The sequence below is a fragment of the Trichechus manatus genome, unplaced genomic scaffold, assembly GCF_000243295.1.
Source record: "Trichechus manatus latirostris isolate Lorelei unplaced genomic scaffold, TriManLat1.0 scaffold00010, whole genome shotgun sequence".
Taxonomy (NCBI): domain Eukaryota; kingdom Metazoa; phylum Chordata; class Mammalia; order Sirenia; family Trichechidae; genus Trichechus; species Trichechus manatus.
In genome coordinates this window covers 21979776-22003099 of record NW_004443946.1, presented here as the reverse complement: position 1 = coordinate 22003099, position 23324 = coordinate 21979776, and the positions used below count along the sequence as shown (strand labels likewise).

The 23324-nt window shown below is 43.9% G+C and overlaps 1 protein-coding gene across 4 annotated transcripts in view; it reads right to left on the bottom strand.

Annotated features, from left to right (window-relative positions):
- The window catches only part of SUSD6 (sushi domain containing 6), a 114428-nt gene extending 91665 nt beyond the window's left edge, over positions 1-22763 (bottom strand). The window contains exon 1 of one of the 4 annotated variants that reach the window (XM_023726329.1): positions 22587-22763. The gene's annotated coding sequence lies outside the window, so the exon portion shown is untranslated. Of the gene's footprint in view, positions 1-22116; positions 22394-22586 lie in introns of those variants that run through there. The other 3 variants (XM_023726324.1, XM_004370986.2, XM_023726327.1) reach the window with 3 other exon arrangements.
- Between the last annotated feature and the right edge of the window lie 561 nt (positions 22764-23324).

Sequence of the window (23324 nt, the reverse complement as noted above, 5' to 3'; positions counted from 1 at the left end):
CACACACACACACACACACACACACACACACACACACACACACACACACACGAGAGCAGGTGCTCAATAAATCAATGTTGCATTGGACTGACTGCAGGGTTGCCATGATGTAAACAGAAAAAGGAGCACCTGCAGGAAGGGCAGCTGCCAGAGGTCACTTAGAGGGAAATGGCAGGACTGTCCCTGCACAATCTCTGAGGCAGCAGGGAATCAGGATAATGTAACAGGGCATTACCCAGCCCCTCCTGTGGGGCTAAACGGGGATCCATAAACACAGTGTTTCAAAGGCAGATAATGCTGCCTTTGCTAAATGAAATGGCAGCTGCCTTTCAGTAGAGCGCAGGTCAGCGTATAAATACCCGGGATTAAAATGCTTCCTGCAGGGTCCAACTGCCATCTGCCTAAATACAGAGGCTATCTGGGCCTTCAGGACCCAAACAAACTCCCAGGAACCTCCTTCAGGAAAGAGCTGCCATCATTCAATGGCACCCCACTTCCCCACAAGTGGTACCCCGATCTCTTTTTCTGATCCACTTTAGTTTCTTTGCTAACCAACCTCTCCTTTCCACACTCTTCATCAGAACCATCCCACTCCACTCCAGCTCCTACCTGTCCCTGCCCTCCTCTCTCCAGGCATTTCCTCCCTAACTTCTTAATCCACATATATTTTACCTGCCATGAAAAAAAACACAAGCTTTGCAATCACCACAACTTTGGTTCTAGCTCCAACAAAGTAAATTACAGTACTTAACTTTTCAGAGCCTGGTTTTCTCATCTATAAACGGAAGGTAAACCCACCTAAGTAAAGCACCTAACAGTGCCTGGCAGAGCATGCATTCAAATCTTCCTGCCTTATCCCACTCCCCAGGGAAATTTTATTCTTCTTTCTTTTTGGGACTACTCTGAAATAGTCACTGTTTCTGGGTATCATATCTGCTAAATCTAAATGTCTTAACCCAAAGAAGTGACTCGAATGATGAATATTTTTGCCACCAATGGTACCTCTTTAGCAGGCACATTCCGATGTTAAAAATAATCAAAACTCAAAGAAACTGAAATGTAAGGTTTATTCCGAGCAGTTATTCTATATGCACATAGGGGGATCATTCTGATTCCAAAAAAAAGCAAATGGCTAGAAATCGCCTAGTTACAAAAAAAACCAAACCTGTTGCCGTCGAGTCAATTCCAACTGATAGCAACCTTATAGGACAGAGTAGAACTGCCCCACAGAGTTTCCAAAGAGCGCCTGGTAGATTCGAACTGTGGATCTTTTGGTTAGCAGCTGTAACACTTAACCACTACGCCATCAGAAGAGGAGGGAGAAGAACGGAAGATCAACCATTGGCTAATCTTAACATGACCGACTGAACTCTGCCCTCCCCCTTTTACTGAAACTGAGATCAATTAATATCTGGTCACAAGTGGTCTCTGGCCCTCCACCCACCTGCAGCCAAGATATCTTTTGAAATTCAAATTAAGTCAGCCTAGCTTGGAACAGGAAAAGAAAAGATTAGCAACTTTGGGTAAAAAAAGCCAATAGCAGGATTTGGTCAGATATTATTACAGTTAATATTTGGTTTCATGGGTAAGAAAAACCCTAAAATCAAAGTAAGACATCTGTTATTAATTTTTCTCTTTGACACTGGGCAAATTACAGAGAGGGAACTGGTCACTTAAAACTCCCCATCACAAATGGCCCATCTGCTGATAGAAAATAACCAGAAAGGATAGGAAGACAGAGAGCTAAAAGTCACTTTTGGCAAAAAGCAAGGGATAAATAAAGTTCTCCAGAAGGTAAGGGCAGCCCCTCCAAACGCAACTAAAACCCCAAAAGGAAGATTTCCATAACTACACATTTACATGTAAAAATTTTTTAATTGATTCTGACAGCAAGAATATCTGCTAGTTTTACTAGAAACACCATCTGGTTCATTTCTGATTAAGGCCCAGGCATGACTTTACATAGGCCAAGGACTGTCTACAATATGGTTCCCAAAAGGTGACATCCTGGATGACAGCTACAAGGCAACATGCCACTCCTCTTTTCCTGGTGCCCTGAAGCTGTTCCTGCAAATTCAAGATTAGGCCTGAAATAAACCCAGAGCCAGGTTCTTCTATAATTACTTTCCCCAAAATTTCCAGTCATCACCTTTAAAACCAGAATTAGTTTAAGCAAGCCTATCCTCAAAAACCAGTAAATACCAGAGAAAGGTGAAGGCCCAGAACAACCTGTGTTTTAGAGGGGGGCTTTCACAAAGAAGTAAGAGGGTCCTTTCCACAAGGTCATTAAGATCCTCCTAGGAAAAAAGATAACTGCCAAGCCAACAGGAGGCACTTTGATGCACTTAACTAACTGCAGGCCTTCAGGCTGCCATAAATACAGAAAAGAAACCAGGGTGGGAGTCAGAGTAGACTTGTCTAAGGAGCTGCAGTGACTTGACTAATATTAACAATGAAAAAGGGGGTTCCTCAAGGGTAGACTCCCTAGTACTTTTCAGATCCTGACGGGGAATTAGAGGTGAACCCAATACCCATAGCAATGAGATATTCCAAAAGAAAAAAAATGGACTACAGGGTATGCCCAAACCCATTGCCGTCGAGTCAATTCTGACTCATAGCGACCCTATACAACAGAGAATTGTCCCCATAGGGTTTCCAAGGAGCGGCTGGTGGATTCAAACTGCCAACCTTTGTGGTTAGCAGGCAAGCTCTTAACCACTGCACCATCCAGTGTATACAAAAAAACTTGCTGGTGTCCAGTCGATTCCGACTCATAGTGACCCTATAGGACAGAGCTGAACTGCCCCATAGGGTTTTCAAGGAACAGATGGTGGATTCTAACTGCAAACCTTTTGGTTAGCAGCCAAGCTCTTAACCACTGTGCCACAAGGGCTCCCAGTGTATGCCAGCCACCCCTAAACGCCAATTTGGAAAAGGGTATATTTGAAACACATGAGAGTAATTCAACAACTATCCAATGCAAGAGTTTCTACAACTATGCATACTTTTCCTTCTAGTCCACCATGTAAACTTAGATCAGTAAAACTTTTGACATTGCATTACCTGTATTTTCCACCAATTGGTAAGTAGGTCATGACTCCTGGGAAGAAGCAAGCAGGGCAAATATAGAAAAGTCTGACCAAGAGGGAACCGAAAGGGAAAAGGTTAGTTAGAAGTATACCATAAAACCCAAAGTGGGGCGCTGGGGACATAATCAGTCTTGGCCACAGGGCTGTGTTTGGGGACAAGACTCTCTCACAACCTGGAAACAGTTCTGGGCATAAATCACTCAGTTGTCTAGGGTTTTTCCTTCTCAAAATGTGACTATACTGCACAGGAACCAACAACAAATCTCAAAACCTCTTTCCCACCAAGACTGGCTTCGCAAACAATCAGTCCCACAAACGAGGCAGATAGGAAACCATGGGCAGTACCAAAGTGGTGTGGACAGCGAGGCCTTCCCAAGAGAGGCTGAGCCCATCCTGGGGCAGGCCTTTCAGGATGAGAGAGGGACAGAATGAGCAGAGTCGGGCTGTGTGGCTGTCAGTGTAGATAGACTCCAGCAGCAGGGGCAGTTTAACAGAGAAGGCCAGACCTGAATTTTCTGAACCTGACAAAGTCAGAGAACTGAACCTACAACAAGGAGTCTATGCCACTTACCAAAACCAAGAGGGTATGGAAGAAAAAGGAGAGCAAAGAAACAAGCCCTTATCTTTTGTCATTCTGAATGGGGTCCATTTGCTTTGGAAATCTGAAAAAGGATGTGGTCCTGAGCTAGCGTCTCCCCTTTGCTACCCTCCTCAAATTTACCCTGGCTAAACCTCTCCATCCAGACCACTGGCTCTTAGTTACATTTCACATCTCCCAGTGTAGGCCAGTGCTTCATGTCTACCCACCTGACAAGACTTCTGTGGTCTGTTACCCAAGCTGACAGAGCGAGCACTGAAATATGAGTAAGACCATGCAGTCCCATTTCTGCTGCTAACCCAACATCTGGCCTTAATACAAGTCACCTAATTACTCTATGCCTCACTTTTGTAACTTTAAAGAGGGCATAACTCCCACCTCACTTCAAGCATATTTATGAGGACAATAGCTGATAACAGTTAATATATACTGAGCACTTACAATGTGCCAGATTCCAGGCTAACAGCTTTACATGTCTTATTAAATCCTCACAACCCATGTGTAGTAGATACTATTATTAATCCCCATTTTCAGTTGACAAAGCTGGGTTTGACAAAGTTAAGAGACTTATCTAAAGTCACATAGCCAGACAGACAAGTTATCACTGCTCAAGCAATAGCTGTTAATATCACTTCTTTCCAAAACTGTCATTTGAGTATATTTTAGTTGTCAGGTACTGTACATAGTGTTTCAAATATCCCATTTCATTTTCCTAATAATCCTATAAAGAGGGTAACTTTTAAAATAATTTTAATAAATTATTCAAGTTATACATGCTGTCTTAGTTATCTAGGGCTGCTATAACAGAAAAACCAAAAGTGGATGACTTTAACAAATAGAAATTTATTCACTCACAATTTAGGAGGCTAGGAAGTTCGAATTCAGGACACTAGCTCCAGGGAAAGGCTTTCTCTCTGTTTGCTCTCGGGGGAGGTCCTTGTCATCAATTTTCGCCTATGTCTAGGAGCTTCTCTGCGCAAGAACCCTGGGTCCAAGGGACATGCTCCACTCCCAGCTCTTCCTTCTTGGTGGTAGGTGGGAAGCTTCTCTCTCCTTTATCTCTTGTAAGATAAAAGGTGATGCAGGCCACACCCCAGGGAAACTCCCCTTACGTGAGATCAGGGTTGTGACCTGAGTAAGGGTGTTGCATCCCACCCCAATAACATTTAACATAATCTAATCTTGCCTCATTAACCACAAACAGAGATTAGGATTTACAATACATAGGACAATTGCATCAAATCACAAAACGGAGGACAACCACACAATACTGGGATCATGGCCTAGCCACGTTGACATACATTTTTGGGGGACACAATTCAAACCATAACACATGCCAATAGTGAAAAAAAACTTAAATGACAGTAAAAGAAAGTTTAAGAAGTTACAGCTTCCCTTTACTCCTCATCATCCCAGAATCCCACCACCGCAGGTAATCATTAATATTTTGTTGGCTTCCCTTCTGGAGACAAGTATTATTAACATTATCATCTCCATTTTATAAATGATAAAAATGAGGATCAGAGAGGTTAAATTCACTCAAGGTCATAGAGCTGGCAAGCAGCCAAGCTCCATTTCAAAACAGGGTCAGTCTGGTTCCAATACTCCACTGCTTCCTACTCAGTACCCACTTCTTAAAACAATTGTTCATTTTCATTCACCATATTAAAGGGGGAAAACTGTGCCTGGCACACAGCCTATTTTCCTCTTCCACTCTCCCAACTACTGCATGGAAAAAACAGATGAGGTTGCCCCAAGAACATTAGCACTACTTTACATGCCTTAAATATAAGCCTGTATGGGCAAGATGGGGCCTTCATCTCTAACCTACTCACTGCCCACACAGGATCACAGTCAGCCTCTGAAAACAAGTGCAAGATCATATGATGGGGAAGAGGAAGTTGAGCCTAGCCCACAAGAGTTGCTGGGCTCCTCCCGTCATCAGCAAAGGGAAGAAAGCTCCTACAGGAGCCCTCATAAGTTTCGAGGTGAACACAGTCCCCCTTGGACACAGCATGAGGGGCACCTCAGAGAGGCCCTGGACCCACCACTGCTGCCTAGAGTCAGAATGGGCCTTCAGGAGGATAGTTAGAATGAAGATTCTAACAATGCCTGATACAGAGTAGGCTTACAGAGCTGCTCAAAAACCCCATCACAGAGTCCTTAGCCCCAAGGAATTCAGAATTTCTGTTTTGGCTTATTCCCATCTAGACTCTCTAATAACTCATTAACTGCATGGATTTCAAAATACCGGAGTTCTGTCCCTGTGGACTACCTGCCCCTCCAAAAAGTAAAAATAAAAGCCTCTCAGACTGTATGGGCATGCTTTTTCCAAGAGATGAAGGCTGCCCTTTAAAATTATGAACACTTTCACATTTCTGTCCCATCAGTACACAGGAACATACTGAACATACTGACCTTGAGGGTACCTGTGCTGAGGTAGAAGTGGGGACACAGAAAGGGGATGTAATATTACTTTTCATTGGCAAGTTAATCAAGTCTGCAATCCTGGGAGGTTTTCCCAGCATAAGCTACCAATGTTTGATTTAGCGTTTGAGCCCCAGCTGACTCAGCAACACTATTACGTATACAAGTATAGAGCCACTGCTAAACGCCTACTGGGGACCAAAGACCATGGCTTTCCCATTTATAAAATGGGACAAAAACCTTCCTCACACTATTATACAATATGTCTTATGTGAAAGCGCTCTGTAAAATAAGAAATCCTTACTGCTAGTAAACACAGGAAGCTTACACTAGGCCCTCCATCCACAAGGGATTTGAAATCTGTGGGGAGAAAAGACTAACCAAAAACTGGAGAATAATTCAAAAAATGAATAATTAAGTGTTAAACTGTGTGCTGCAAAGAAGCTGTGCAGGAAGAGAACTGCATGGGAAAGAGCCTGGCACACTATCTTCATTTAATAAATACTCAATTCAATTAATGAATGAATACAGACGTGTTGCTTGAAAACTACTCCACCTTGTTGCCTTAACCTAACAACAAACAACAACAAATACAGGGTCATTAAGGAGCCCTGGTGGCTCAGCAGTTAAGCACTTGGCTGTTAATCAACAGGTCGGCAGTTCGAATCCACCAGCCGCTCCTTGGAAACCCTATAGGGCAGTTCTTCTCTGCCCTACAGAGTCACTCTGAGTCAGAATCGACTCGACAGCAACGAATATTTTTTTGTTTTTGTTTTTGTTTTTATGAGTCAGAATCGACTGGATGGCACACAACAACAAATACCTTCACCAAGAAGCCTTGGTGGTGCAGTGGTTAAGCGTTCAGCTGCTACCAAAACATTGGTGGTTCAAACCCACCAGCCACTTTGTGGGAGAAAAATGTGGCAGTCTGCTTCTGTAAAGATGTACAGCCTTGGAAATTCTATCAGGCAGTTCTACTCTGTCTATAGAGTCATTATGAGTCAGAATCAACTGGACGGCAATGGGCTTAACATCTTCACCATTTACAGAAAGTTATACCAACACAAAAGGCTCTGAAATCTGTTCATTCTACTGTTGCTCACACATACTCCAAGAAAAGCACTTCAGCATTTGTACAGAGCAACCCTTCTTTCAAAGACGTGCTTTCAAAATAGTATGCACAGACTTCAAATAAGATGACCCACAAACTTATTTTTTATAATTACAGAAGTAATAAAACTACCCCAAAAGAGCTCAAACCTGAGAAGAAACAGAAACAAGCCATCCTGTGTTAACTAATTTTTTTCTTGCAACCCAAACCACAGTGGATGCTAAAAATAAATAAATAAATATGCCTCTTACACAGAGGCACATGTGTAAGTTGGTTTCAGGGCATGACTGATGCCTCCTGAGGCTTTTAAAAGGATGACAGAGTTCTAGAAACAAAGACCTGTTCCTGAAATTTAGCAGGGATGACTCTGGTCTTCAACCACAATTCTTAAGGGACTCCGTAGTCTGTTTCTGACTAGCCTTGCTAAAACATTCTGGACAACTTTCAATACTCCCTCTTTCCTTTCTGCTACCCCATCTCCACAGTTCCTGAGCTGTGTTCTTTTCCTGCCACCAGGAACTTGGTGAATGTTAGCAGTTTTTATCATCTTGTTTATATTTGTTTTTCACTTAAACCAGGCCTCTTTCCAAATGGCTTAGTTTTTAGGATTTCATCAATGATGTTGTTGCTGTTGTTATATTGTTAGCTTCCTTCCAGTCAGCCCGATTCATAGCGACCCCATGTGTTACAGAGTAGAACTGCTCCACAGGGTTTTCTTGGCTGTAATCTTTACGGAAGCAGTTCACCCAGGCCTTTTTTCCATGGGGGAGCCCTGGTGGTGGAGTCGTTAAGTTCTCGGCTGCTAATCAAAAGATTGCCAGTTCAAATCCACCAGCTGCTCCTTGGAAACCCTATGCGGTTAGTTCTACTCTGTCCTACAGAGTCAGAATCGACTTGAGGGCGATGAGTTTTTCTTTTTGCAGAGCCAGTGGGTGGGTTCAAACTGCCAACCTTTAGGTTAGCAGCCAATCACAAACCACTTGCACCTCCTTTCATCAATAATACCACTGTTTCATTCTCTGTCATCAAGGCTCACACTCTCAAAGACACTTTGCCCTCCCACTCTTTTTGTTTTAATCCTCTACACCTGGTCAATCACTTATCAGCTAACCAATTATTCCAGAAGCTGAGTACAAAGAAGCAGAAGACATGATCACTGACCTCAGGGAACTTCCCATCTCAGCCTGCAGCCTGAGCCTTCAAAAAGAGATGGCTACCCACAGGATTCCCTGGATACCACAAATAGATAAGCACTCGACTACTCAACCTGCAAGGGTGGCAGTTCGAACCTACCCCTTGGAAGACAGGTCTGCCAATCTGCTTCTGAAAGGTCACAGCCTTGAAAATCCTATGGAGAACAGTTCTACTCTGCACACATGGGGTCACCGTGAGTCGGAATCAACTTGATGGCAACTAACAACAGAGTAAAACATGTGAGGGACGTATTATTTATTACAGCCTTATTTGTGCCAGTATTGTACCAGGTCCTTTTCTTCCCCCGGCAGGTCATAAAGCCACAGATGTATCAGGAAAAGAAGTATTACAAGTCCACATTTATTTCTAAAATTGAGGCTTGGGGAAGATGGGAAGAAAAAAGGTTCCCTAAGGATTCAGTCCACTATGCCTGTCTATTCTCCTTCTCAGTGTTGAAACAATACTTGCTTTTCTCTCCTAATTAAAAAAAAGGATATTTCAGGGTTGAATATATTTCCATATTAAAGACTGACAGACTAAGCAAAGCTGGAAAACAGTAATCCTGACACCAGACCAAACTCCTAGACCTAGCTCACTCTGCAGAGAAAGGCAATTTGCTCTCTCGCTAGGGAAGCCAGGAGAATTCTCCAAGGATATTTCTCAAGCTGCCTTCTTCCCTTCCAGGGTGACTGTTGGTTTGGAGCACAGATGTCACTGAAAAAGCCAAAGTAATTCCTTCAAGGTAGAACAGATTCCTCTAACACTACTATCAAATTAAGAGGCAGTCCCTGGGTTACAAACATCTGACCTGTATACAATCCATAGTTACGAACCAACCCCCATAATGCCTATTATACTAAACATTCACGGTACACACAATGGTTTGTAATAACAAAAGGGTGCTACTTCGCAACACACATCAAAACACCATTATTATTATTACTGTATTATTATTTTAAAGATGTTTTAGTGTATCTGGAAGTGTTTCTTTAATGTTTTTACACATAAAAAGGTACACTATATACCAAGACAAACATCTGACTAACTGATGTTAGATACGAGTCATACCTAACTATTCCGACTATGTATGTATAAATTCAACTTAAAGACTTAAGAACGGAACTCGTTCATAATCTGGGGACTGCCTGTAATTCATGGGTGTTCCCCTGGACTGTTAGCTCCATGAAGCAAGTATTGTGTCTATTTTGTTCTTTATTCTTTGTTCACAACTATAAACCTAGCACCTAGCCTAGTACGATCATTCAATAAATACTTGCCAAACAAATGACTAGATTTACTTCCTTTTAGTCTCCGCAGCAGACATCTACCTATCTTCCACTAGCCAAACATCACAACCCAATCAGATTATCAGCTCACAAATTATTACGACTTGAGGGTGGGTGTAAAGGGAGAAAAGATAGACCAATGAGCTCTTATGAAACCCAAACCTGTTCTTCTTGCCACCCTGCTGTGTAACAACCAAAATCCCCACACAACTGAAACAAGGAGGTAAATGGCCTTCCCATGGCAGAGTTTCTACCTGTAGGTGGATGGGAAATCAAGGATTGATAAAGGTATGGACCAGCCAACATACCATTTGTTCATTCTCTAGAAATGTGAGCATCCCAAGTGAAACAGCAGCTCCCACGAAAAACTCCCTGACTTCCTGGATGGGGAAAGCCAGCATATTTGACCTCAACCTGGGAGAGAGCTTGTTTCCATCCCAGCTGGTTAGAGACATACAGTTAGAGATGTGTGTTCACACCGCATTTCGATGGTGGGCTGATCCTGCATAAAATACGCCTGAGGAAGTTAGAACCACAGCTGTAAAGAGGTCTGTTCTGCTTATGGGGTGGGGTTGGGGGGATCAGCCCCATACAGCATGTTCCCAATCATCAGGGAATACTACTACGTGGAGGATGCTACCAGTACCTGCCAATGGCCCCACCTGGAGCAGGGGGCACCCAAAGGGAAAAATGACTCGGAGAACACATCCCACTGGTGTGGAGTCAGGTAGCATTTTTGAATTGCAAAAAACAACACAGAGATAAAACAGTTAAGCAGGCCCAGCCTAAGCACAACTGAAACATGCTGAAACCCTTTAATGGTTAAGGGTAGATAAACCTACCACTCATATTTTCCACCCCTGGAGGTGTGTTGGCAGGCATTTGAGCCACTTTAGTACATTCTGGCATTGTGGCAGATACTGGTGCAAAAGTCTAAAAAACAAGGAAGTTGGTCTGTGCCACATTTGGGTGTTGAGAGCCATTCATGAGGGGATGCTTCCTGGAGGAGCGACTGCGTGAAACTTGTGTCTTTTGGCTTCTGTACAGCAAGATAAGGCTTGCAAGTATGTTTACTATTTTCTTTGTGTTACTGGGAAGGTACAGTCATTGGCATTTGGAAATATTCAAGTAAATTCTGGGAGTGAAAACAGTTTGTGATGCACTTCCTAGGTCATGGTACTGATACGTACTATGTGTGTGATGCGCTTCATGGAACATGGTACTGATATGGCCTCTCTAAATCATACTGATAACAATTATGTGCAGCACGCGCAATGTCTATTTAGTACTTCATGTGTATTTTTGGAAAGCTGAGTAAGATATTTTATGGCTCAAGTGTAACCAGGAAGTGTGATACGCTTCATGATGTGCTTCATGGAACATGGTACCAACATGGCCCGCGTGCAATTGCGACCCCATTTTTTCAAATAATAATAAACAATGATTCCGCATCCACTTCATTAGTGAAAAAACATGGCATCATCAAAAAATTCCTCCCCCCAGCTGTGGGGACCATGGTCTCCAGGAACATCTAGCTCAACTGGCATAACACAGCTTATAAAGACAATGCTCTACATTCTACCTTGGTGTGTAGTGTCTGGGGTCTTAAAAGCCTGTGAGCGGCCATCTAAGATACTCCACTGGTCTCATCCCTTCGGGAGCAAGGGAGAATGAAGAGAACAGGATACAAGGAAAAGATTAATCCGAAGGACTAATTGTCCACAGCTACCAAGGCCTCCACCGGACTGAGTCCAGTACAGCTAGATGGTGCCCGGCTACCACCACTGACTGCTCTGACCAGGATCACAACAGAGGGTTCTGGACAGAGCTGGAGAAGGATGTAGAACATAATTCTAACTCACAAAAAAAAGACCAGATTTACTGGCCTAAAGGAGACTGGAGAAACCTCGAGAGTATGGCCCCCAGACACCCTTTTAGCTCAGTGGTGAAGTTACCTCTGAGGTTCACTGTTCAGCCTGGGAGTGGACGGCCCCGTAAAACCAAATGACACTAACGAGGTACAGTAGTCCAGTCACAAGGGCCAGACGGCAGAAGCGGACAAGGAAGCTGGTGATAGGGAACCCAAGGTTGAGTAAGGGTATTGTTGATGTGTTGTGAGATTGTTAACCATTATCACAGAGTAACATTTGTAGTAACTGTTAAATGAGAAACTATTTTGTTCTGTAAGCCTTCATCTTAAGTGAGAATAACAGCACAACTGCAAGAGCGTAGTCAATGTCACTGAACTGTGCATGTAGAAATTTTTGAAATGGTGTATATCTGGCTATGTGTATTTTCACCAAAAAAAAAGGTTGAGAAGTTAGAGGGTTGACATGTTGTGGGGTTGTTAACCAATGTCATAAAACAATATGTGTACTACTGTTTCATGAGAAACTATTTGTTCTGTAAGCCTTCACCTGAAGTACAATAAAAAAAAGAAAAAGAAAATCCCTCCCCCCCAAAAATAATAATTGGCCCATTAAAGGGTTAAGAACAGTTCTTTCTCAGAAAAACTGGACTTAAAGACTAATTCCCCTTTGTAATTAACTTCACTATTAGACTCAAAACCACAATCACAGAAAGGATGTGAGTTTGTTCCTAACAATATAAACCATATACCTTGCTTGCTCCATTTAGAACCCCACCCCCTTTCCTAGGATAAGCCAGAGGAGAAGAAAAATCGATCATACCAGGGTAGAAAAAGCACTAGACTAGGAGCCAGGAGTCCTGGCTTCTCTCCTGGCCTTTTTACCACCCAATGCAAGTCAGCCCTTCCCATCGATTTCCCAGTTTTCCCTTCTGTAAAATATGAGGTAGGATGAGATGATCTCCCATCCTTCCAATTCTAAAATTTCATGACCTGCAGAGTCTCTCTCTTCTCATACTTGATTTATTGTGCAAGGAGTTTTGGTGGCTCTGTGGTTAAGAGCTCGGCTGCTAATCAAAAGGTCAGCAATTTGAATCCACCAATTGCTCCCTGGAAACCCTATGGGGCAGTACTACTCTGTCCTATAGGGTCACTATGAGTCGAACTGACTCAACAGCAACAGGGTTTTTTTTAATACCTACAGTTAAGAATTCGAATCTCAAATAAGAGTCTTGCCTCATCTGACTCCTAGGACTTGGGAATAGAATTTGCACTAACAGGTGGTGCTGCTACAAATCCAAAACTTTGGACAGTGAATTTTGGCAAGAAAGTTATGGCTGCATTCACATAATTCACACACACACATAGAGGAGAGAACCTTCACGAAAGACTGGTCCCTGGGCTTGGCTGCAGTCACAGGAACCTAGAGAAGACAATCCAAGTTCTTGTTTTTGTCCAGCTTGTTAGACAAGAAGGAGCCCTGGTGGTGCAGTGGTTAAGTGCTGGGCTGCTAACTGAAAGGTTGGCAGTTCAAACCCACTAGCCGCTCCATGTGTGAAAGATGTGGCAGTCTGCTTCCTTAAAAATTTACAGCCTTGAAAACCCTATGCGGCAGTTCTACTCTGTCCTGTAGGGTCACTATGAGTTGGAATCAACTTGATAGCAACGGGTTTTTGTTGGACAAAGGGCCTATGCCTATCCCACTTGTCTCTGTAGGGTGGAACCATCTTGACCCTCTGATAAAACAATTAGGTAGCTTGCACATACATACTTTGAAGAGCTTGTGGTAAGGACTCGGGAGCAGGGAAAGCAAGACCAGCTGTTGATCACAAATGCTAGTAGTTCCAATTAGGGCAAGGGCAAAAGGAGACATGCTGTTGCATTGTTTCAGTATTATGACTGGCATGATGTAAAACCACCCAGGGGTAGATCCTGTAGAGGAAATGACACTCACAGCAGCACCATCTGTTCCTTTTTGTGTCTGGCATGATCTATATTTTTAACACTGGATGTAACCGAGGCCCACCTGTAAGAGCCCTGTGAGAGCTGTTCTAAACCGCTTTCTTTCTCAGACCTACATTCTTCCCACACTTACGGCCCCTCTCCCTTCTCCCTACCTTGTTGGTTGACTCTCCATTCAGTAATGATTCCATTCCAGAGCCTAGCAGAAGCCTCCAAGCTGGTGCACCTAACCCTGGCATAGAATTTTTCACAAGGAACAGAAAAGCTTCTGAGAACTATAAATTACATCTGGTAAGAAAGGCTCTGTGGGATTCACAGTAAAGTTCTCTCCATAAAACACAATGACTTAATTTAGAACTGAGGCTTCTTGATGAAAATCCTTTTTTTAAAGAAGTGGTACATGTGCACTGAATTTAGGCACTATAGCATCTGTCAACTCTCACCACTGTTTAAAGTTCTGCGCTGAAGATTTGAAAACAATGCTACTGGAGATTTCAAACTTCATAAACACAAAATTTAGGGGAAGGGAAGCATCTTTTCTTGACTCAGGGCAATATCTTCAGCACCAAAGGACCAAGACGTTTTGCGGAACACTGTTCTTCCCCAAACTATATAACCAAGTAGAGTGTTAATGCCAAAGCAGAAATGCTGATATAGCTTTTCAAAATATTTCCTTAAGAAATGAGAACATATGTCCACACAAAAACATGTACGTGGATCTTCACAGAAGCATTATTCATAAAAACTGAACAATGGAAACAACTCAAATGTCTACCAGTTAATGAATGGATAAATAAAACATGGTATATCAAAAAACCCAGTTGAACTATGGGACATAAAATGATACTCGTGAAGAGTGTGCTCCTTAGCTCAAGCAGATACATAAGACTAAATAGGTAGCTCCTGTACTGAGGTGAGATGAGAAGGCAGAGGTCAGGAGCTGGTTGAACGGACACGGTTAATCAGGGATAGAAAGGAGGAGTGTGCTGTCACAATATAGGGAGAGCAATTAGGGTCACATAACAATGTATGTATAAATTTTTGTATAAGAGACTAACTTGAATTGTAAACTTTCACTTAAAGTACAATTAAAAAAAAAAAAAACCCCAGTGCTGTCGAGTTGACTCTGACTCATAGCAACCCTATAGGACACACTAGAACTGCCCCATAGGGTTTCCAAGGCTGTAATCTTTACGCAAGCCAACTGCCACATCTTTCTCCTGCAAAGTGGCTGATAAGTTCGAACCATCAAACTTTTGGTTAGCAGCTGAGACCTTATCCACTGGGCCACCAGGGCTCCTTGTGGTATATCCGTACAATGGAATATTATTTGGCAATAAAATTGAATGAAGTACTGATACATGTTACAACACGGATAAATCTCAAACACATTACGTTAAGTGAAAGAAGTCAATCACCAAAGATCACATATTATACGATTTCATTTATACTGACATGCCCAAATAGGCAAACTGATAGAGACAGAAAGTAGATTAATGGTTGCCTAGAGCTGGGGGGATTGGAGGGGAATGGGGAGTGACTGCAAATAGGGCTTCTTTTTCAGGGATTAAAAGTGTTCTAAATAAGTTTGGCAGTTCTTCAAAAAGTTAAACACAGAACTACCATATGACCCAGCAATCCCAATCCTAGATATATACCCAAAAGAACTGAAAGAAGGAACTCAAACAGAAACTTGTACACTAATGTTCATTGCAGCACTGCTCACAATAGCCAAAAGGTGGAAACGGCCTAAATGTCCATCAGCAGATAACAACGAAATGTAGCATATACATACAATGGTATATTACTCAGCCATAAAGAGAAATTAAGTCCTGATACATGCTACAACATAGATGAGCCTAAAAAACATTATGCTGAGTGAAATAAGGCAGTCACAAAAGGACAAACATTGTAGGATCCCACTTAGATGAAACAGGCAAATGTACAGAGACAAAAGTTTTATCAGTAGTTACCAGGGGTGGGAGGGAGGGGGAAAGGGGAAGGCTTTGCTTAGGACGCATTGTGTTTCTGTTAATGGTGGCAGAACAGCTTGGACAGGAGTGATAGTTGCACAACATGATTAACCTAATCAACGTCACTAAATTGCATGTATAAAAAATGTTGAATTGGCAAGTGTTCTGTTATACATACTTATAGATATAGATATATATAACCACAATAAAACAATAAAAAATTAGATTATGGGATGGAGTGTACAGTTTCAATGGGTGAATATGACATGTAAATTCTGTCTCGATTAAACTTTTTTAAAAAAACAAAAAAAAGACCTACAACAAAATGTCAAAAAAAAAAAAATCTCCTTAAGCAAAACCAGAAATAATCTAGATGTATAAGGGAGGATATCCAAATCAAAGAGCATCTATTCAATAGAATATTACACAAAGCCATTAAAACATAAAGGTTAAGTGTTCACAGGAAAATATTTATAGTATTTATAGTATAACGCTAAGTGAAAAAAGCAGAATACAAAATTGAACATATAGGAAGTGCCAACTAAAAGATAGAAAAAATGAAATACATGGAAATGGTTTTGTGTTAGGGTGGCAAAATCATGGTCATTTTTCCCCTTCTACCTTCCAAGCTTTCTGTAATCTTGTCCTGGGGTACTGACAATTTAAAAAAAGAAAAAAAATTCCCCTCAGCCTTCCCAGAGACAGTCTGCCTAGACTACTACAGTTTAAAGTGCAAACTAAGCAAAACCACCTTGTTCACTTTTTCAAGTGAGGGGAAACATCCACCCACTTAGTTTATCGAGAGCAACCCAAGGAAGGAAGAGTTGGATAAACAGGCTCCTATTCCATTCCCAACCCTGGTGGCGTAGTGGTTAACAGCTATGTCTGCTAACCAAAAGGCTGGCAGTTCGAATCCACCAGGCACTCCTTGGAAACCCTATGGGGCAGTTCTACTCTGTCCTGTAGAGTCACTATGAGTCAGAATCGACCCAACAGCAATGGGTTTGGTGGTGGTGTGTTTTTTTTTTTTTAATTCCATTCCCAGAAGCCAGCTTCATTTTACTGACTTTGTCAGAAGCCAAGGCCTAATCTAGCCAAAGAAAATTTCAGCAAGGATGGTTTACATAAGGGACAATTCCACACTCTGATCTTAAACTTCTGTGGGTGAAGGCAAGTCACTACTGGCAGTAGGCTGGATATGGAAAGATTAGATGTTCTTCCTCCTTAAGAAAGGAAGGTGAAAAAAAAAAAGGAGTCCTGAGAAGGAGTCCCTATTCATATCTCTTCTCTAAGGTGTTGTGTCCAATCTCCAGCTACAGAAGAAAAGAATCCTGAAACATTTAATTTTTCACCACAGAAGATCTTCTGAGTAATAAAGAATGTCAGTCACCAACTCTGCTGTCTGCAAACCCAAGGAGAACCTATAACTGTTATCAAGAATCTCAGGCTAACTTCCCCCAAGTCAGGCAATGGGGCAGGGCTCTGATTCCACCAAAAAAAATTATAAGACTTATGTATATGTGGAGGGGACGGGGGAGAGAACACTTAAGGGACATTGCTATCAGGTAATTTTAAAGATCTAACACTGGCTACAGTAACAGGGAACTACATCTGTTTCTGCTTGAGACAAATGCTTCAGTAATATCCTGTTTCTGGAGTACTGCATGAATACTTGGCATATAGCTTTCAGATGTTTCCAGAGTGGCTATTCTCCTTTTTGAGAGGTAAGAATCCAGAAGGGAGAGTACAACACAGGCCACACCAGAGTCTGTGAAACCCATTTCAGTGCTCACTACAGTTGCTGCCTTCCTGCTGTTGCTATACCCAAAACCTTCACAGCGATTCAACTGTCCCCCGCCCCAAGAGTAGCACAGGTGACCCTTCACGGCTGAAGTGATCCAGCTCAGCACCACTGCGAAGTCTCCCAGCAGAGTGGACACTTCCATACTTGGGTAAGAACCAAGAGGATGAGAGAGCAGATGTTGGAGCCCTGCCGGTTTCTAGGCCGACAAACTCAGAGGGAAAGAAAAAGGACACTGTCGCAGACGCGCATGAACACAAGTAGAAGACGTACCTACAGGTGCCTGATAGGCTCTGCCGCTACAGCCTAAGCCTTGTAAAAGGTATCTCTTTCCCTAGCACCTCTACTTTTCAGATAAAAGGTTTTTACAGACACTCATGAACTGAAAATCATCCAAGGGGACAATGGCTGTTGCCTTGAAGCCAAGACAGGGTGGCAGTGAAAAGAACTTGGTGCTCAAGGGTGCTTGAAATTGTTTCATGGATCTCAGGTCCACATCTGTTAGCAGCTTCAAATTCCCATGACAAAGCCCCCACCCTGTAACCTCAAGCTGCATCCTTCACTGCGATAAACACGATAAACACGGAAACAGCCCTTCCACCTTACGGGTGATATTTCTCACTGCTCTGGTTTCCAGACTTTCTGCAATGCGGCAACATAACTTTAAAAGATTAGTTTTTTAAAAAATCATTCCACGAAATGAAATCCCACTAAGGCAAGATATGTGGGTGACCCTTAGATTGAAGCCATCTTGAGGAGAAACTAGGGGAAAAGAGTTTCTATTATCACATACGCATTTGTCCCAGTGCTCACCCTTAACCCAAGTTATCTTAATCCTCAGCACTCAAGTCTGCAAGAGAGCAGTATTTTTCTAGCAAGTTAACTTCTGGCCCTGACTGGTAAATGAGGCCTTTCAAAGTTTAAAAAAAAAAAGGACACAGGCCTCCTTCCTCTGTTTGTTCCTTCTCATCTTTCTCCTACTGCTTCAATATTAGACCACTGACACCAGAAAATGTCTCCCAAAACAAGACTACCCTATTGTCCAGGCAGATAGAGGACAGAAAATGAATCCTGCTTATCAGCTTCAACTAGAAGATCATATGTCAATTCAGGAGGTCAGTAAAATGTTTCACGCATGGCAATTACGCAACCCACCCCATGGATCTGCTGACGTTCAGGCTGCAAGCAGGCATTCCATAACATGCCTCTCAGTGAATTCTCCCTGGTGGTACAACCGTTAAGCACTCGACTGCTAACTAAAAGGTTGGCAGTTCGAACCCACCCAGCAGCTCCATGGGAGAAAGACCTGGTGATTTGCTTCCATAAAGATTACAGCCTAGAAAGCCCTATGGGGCAGTTGTACTCTGTCACATGGGGTCACTATGAGTTCAAAATTGACTGATGGCACCCAACAACAACAACAACTAGGAGACTAGAGAGGAAAGACAAGTGCGTATGTTCTCTGGCCTTCCCTCACTGCCGACAAACAGTTCTGCTTCATACATTCTACTGGCTCACTTCTGTTTCAGTACTAAAATGAGAAAGATTGTGTGGCTCACTAATTTTTTATTTAAGATATTGTAATTCTCTGAGGCTACAAATGATAGATACCAGGAGTAACCTGGTTGCCAGAAGAGCTAAGGATATAGAAAAAGACCACAAGGAAAGGTCTGAAACAAGATGCAAGTTTTGTGGGTGGGGTGGGTGGACAGATATGGAGGGACTGTAACAATACTTAGCATCTATAAACTTGAAAGAAGGTCTCTGAAGAAGCCAGGTGAATTACTATCTTTGGAAGGTGCATGTGTATGTGCGCTTGGAGGGGGAGGTAGCGGGAAGAATTGCTGCCCCAACAGCGGCAAAAGAGGAAATCCCCTGCCAGGAAACACATCACTACATAAGAGCACAAGTTCTTTCACCACACAGTGGAGACCGCCAGGAAAGGAGACAAAGTGCTGAGGTCTCTTCATCTGCCAGCCTGCATCTGTCTAACACCTCAGTCTACCTTCCTTCCTCTTCTTGTAATCCACCCAAATTCTGGGCTTTGAGAAAGCAGGCCTTAGCAAATAAGTCAAACTTCGCCATTTTACAGTAAGTTTGCACTCAGAGTTTAAACACTGCAGGGCAGAGGCTAGGCAAGCACTGCCCTGAACACCCAGGGATCTGTCCCCATGTGGTTGTGGGTGAGAATTTGTTTTCATCTGCCATTTCTACTAAGGTATCCAAAGAGTCATTCTGTGGACAGGAAGTCCTATCTATGAGGGCTCATACCAGTACTGTCATCTGTTTAACTCACTGGGCAGAAATTCCTTAAGCAGCAAGTAGCTTTAAGTTCCTTAAAGCTAACAACATAAACCAAAATAAACTGACTTGGACTATGAACTCCACGAGAGCATGGCTGGGTTCTTTTTCATTGCAGTAACCCCGAGGCCTAGCACAGTGCCTGATATGCATTTTGTATCACATACTAAATGGAAAGATGGAAGAAAGGAAGGATAAATGAATGTTGTGCAAACATACCAGAAGTGTGTACCTTGGAGGAAGAGTTGGGAATGTTCAAACCAAAAAACCCGCTGCCGTCGAGCAGATTCCTACTCATAGCGACCCTATAGGACAGAGCAGAACTGCCCCATAGGGTTTCCAAGGAGTGGCTGGTGGATTCGAACTGCCAACCTTTTGGTTAAGCTCTTAACCACTACACCACCAGGCTTCGTGATCTGACAAATAGGCTGAAGAAGTGTAATGCTTTGAGAAGGTTCTAGAAAGAATCTGGTTTCAATTTTACCAAAAGGTAAACACACTAGAAACTAAGAGTGTAATCTACCAAGCGAGTAAACTCCACCATGAACGACCTGTGTGACCTTGGGCAAGTTATTTAATTTGTCTGGGCTTCACCTCAATGGAAAAATAGTTTTTTCAAGTTTGTCGTTTATTAAATGAGATCAAGAAAGTAAAGTTCTCAGCACAAAGTTTAATACACAGTAAGTCCTCAAGAATTTTTCCCTATTATTGCTATTATTGGAGCCTTGGTGGTGCAGTGGTTAAGTGCTCGGCTGTTAACCAAAAGGTCAGCAGTTTGGATCTACCAGCTGCTCCTTGGAAACCCTATGGGGCAGTTCTACACCGTCCTATAGGGTCACTATGAGTCGGAATCAATTCGACAGCAAAGAGCATTGCTACTATTATTATTACCTCCTTTACAGAGGAGTAGACATACTCCACCCCAATACTGCAAAAATTTTCATTTCTGGCTGAATATACATCTAACTAAAAATGCAAAGCCCAGAAAAGTCAGAACTCAATGCCAAGCACGTGTCTCTTCTAGCCTCCACTGGTGGTGACAATTTGGGTGCTGAATTCCCGAAACAGAAAAGGTGTGTAAAGGTGTGTATGTGCGCATCATTCACAGATATAAATATGTATATACATACATATGTATATATTTAAAGAGCCCTGGTGGTGCAGTGATTAAGCACTCAGCTACTAACTGAAAAGTCGGTGAGTTGAACCCCTCAGCTGCTCTGCAGTCTGCTTCCATAAGGATTACAGCCCTGGAAACCCTATGCGGCAGTTCTACTATGTCTAATATGGCAAGGGGTTGGTTGGTTTTATATATATATATATATATATATATATTTATATATGTTAATATGTATGTGTATGTGTGTGTGTGTGTGTGTGTGTGTGTGTGTGCGCGCGCACACGCGCGCATAGAGACAGACCCTGAGTGGGGAAAAAAAAAAAAAAAAACCCAAAGCCGTTGCTGTTGAGTCGATTCCAACTCATAGCAACCCTATAGGACAGAGTAGAACTGCCCTCATAGGGTTTCTAAGGAGTGCCTGGTGGATTTTAACTGCTGATCTTTTGGTTAGCAGTCAAAGCTCTTAACCACTATGCCACCAAGGTTTCCTGGCGCAAAGCATTAACAAATTCTGCAAAGGCTCAAGTCTACTTAAAGGCACATTGGAAGAAAGGCCTGGCGATCTACTTCCAAAAAATGAGCCACTGAAAACCCTATGGAGCATAGTTCTACTGTGACACACGGCATTGCCATGCATCAGAATCCATTCTATGGCAACAAAATTGTACCTATATATGTATGTGTTTGTATATACACAAACATGAAAGCAACAAGAAATGAACTACCGTGAACGCTGAAAACACATTCTTCCCACCTCTGCAGATCTGGAAAGAGAGTAAATACCGTAGTTTAACTGAACTGGGTAATTTTACTCGCTGCACCTCCATACAGAGCACGCACAACCCCAGTGAGCAAGAGCAACAAAGCCCAGCACGCAGGCTGCGATGACAGAAAATTCTGTGGAAACAGCATTAGGCCTTCTTCGTTGAGACAGGAACTTCCCTCAACTAGTCAACGACTTCATTTTGATCCCTCGTTTCTCTTGGGCCTTGCTGTTCCCATAACCACCTCCTCTTCCTAATCCCTTCACAGGTATATAACTTTTTCCACTTTAGCAGCCCCACTGTCACCACTCTGCTGCAGGTCAGACCTACATTAATATTTGGAGTCTCTAAACACCAGGAATAAAAAAGAAAGTCTGTCTGTCTCTCTATATGAAACAGGAAATGGTTACGATGAGTTGCAGCTCAGGTAGTAAATTCTTGAGATTAAAGAGCAGACGAGGCGCGGAGGATTCAGAAAACTCAGGCGCGCACACACGGGCTCCACGGTTTCCTCAGGAAATCCACCATCACTAAACCAACCCTATCCCAGCGCAGGACCTGCAGGCTTTGCTCGGCTTGAGGGAGAAAAATAACAGTAATAAAGATCCAGGGCCTCTGCCTACCTCCTTTCCTTCTCCTCTCCACCGATCACATAGTGTGGTTTCCACCTTAACTTCCAGGTAGGAACCGCGGCCCCACAAGCCCGGCGAGGCCGCCCTGGCTCTCCGGACTCTGCCCGGGCAGTGACGCGGGACGCGCGCCCTAGAGCTCCTAGTCACCAAGTTTCTGGCCGTAAATCTGCCGTCCACTCCTCCTCCCGGCCTCGGCACATCCCACACCGTCGGCCGGCCGCCCTCCCCGCCCCGCGCCCCGCCCGGCCACAGCGGGGCACCCGGCGGCGATGCTCACAGCCGGGCGTCCGGGTGACAGCGGGGCCGACGCGTGGAGCGGCCGCTGCGGGCCGGATCCCCAGCCAGCATCCCTCCCGGGGAAGTGCGCGCCGACCTCCGTCCCCGCGCCCCTGACAGCCAGCCGGGCGCGCAAGTGACACAATGCCGGCCTCCGCCGCCCCCCGGCCGCGGTGACAACTCACCCTGGGAACGGCGCGGCGACCTCCAGGAAGAGGGCGCTCGCAGCTTCCGCGGCGCCGAGATCCGCTCCGCCGCCTACACGCGCCCGCAGCCCTCTCGGGTCTAGGCGAGGCCCCGCGTGCCCTTGTCTGGCTCTTGTTGGCCGGCGCTGCGGGGGAGAAGGCGGAGGCGAGGGAGGGGGCGAGGCTACCGCCGGCTTCGGAGAATGGAACGCGGCGGCGGCGTCGCCCGCGTCACTAGCCCAGCTGTACCCCGCGGAAAGGGGAGGTCCCGCGGAGGGGGAGGGGAAGGGGTGGGGAAAAGGGCGGGGCGGGGCGAGGCACTCACGCAACAAGCGCCGGCGACGTGCCGCCGCGACCGCCCCGCTTGGAGGCCCCGCCGGTCTACCGGCAGCTAGTACGCACGCGCCGCTGGCCGCGCTGCACGCCCAGCGGGAGGCGGCCTTGCGGGCCTTAAAGAGACAGTCGCGCTGACTGTGCTGGAGCGACGGGGCCGTAGAACCGGCTCGGACTGCTCTGCGTTTGCAGTGCGGTTCCACTTCTTTTACTATTATTATTTTTACTTATTTATTTATTATTATTTGGATCTCAGTATAAAGAATTGGATTGTTCTCAGGTTTACAAGGCGCTTTCACGCATGTGGCTTTATTAGCTCTTTAATCGTTAGCCAGACCTGTCTCTGAAGCAGCTCCTTATCTCCCTATTAAGCAGTACAGTGTACTTCTCAAACTTCGGTGTGTA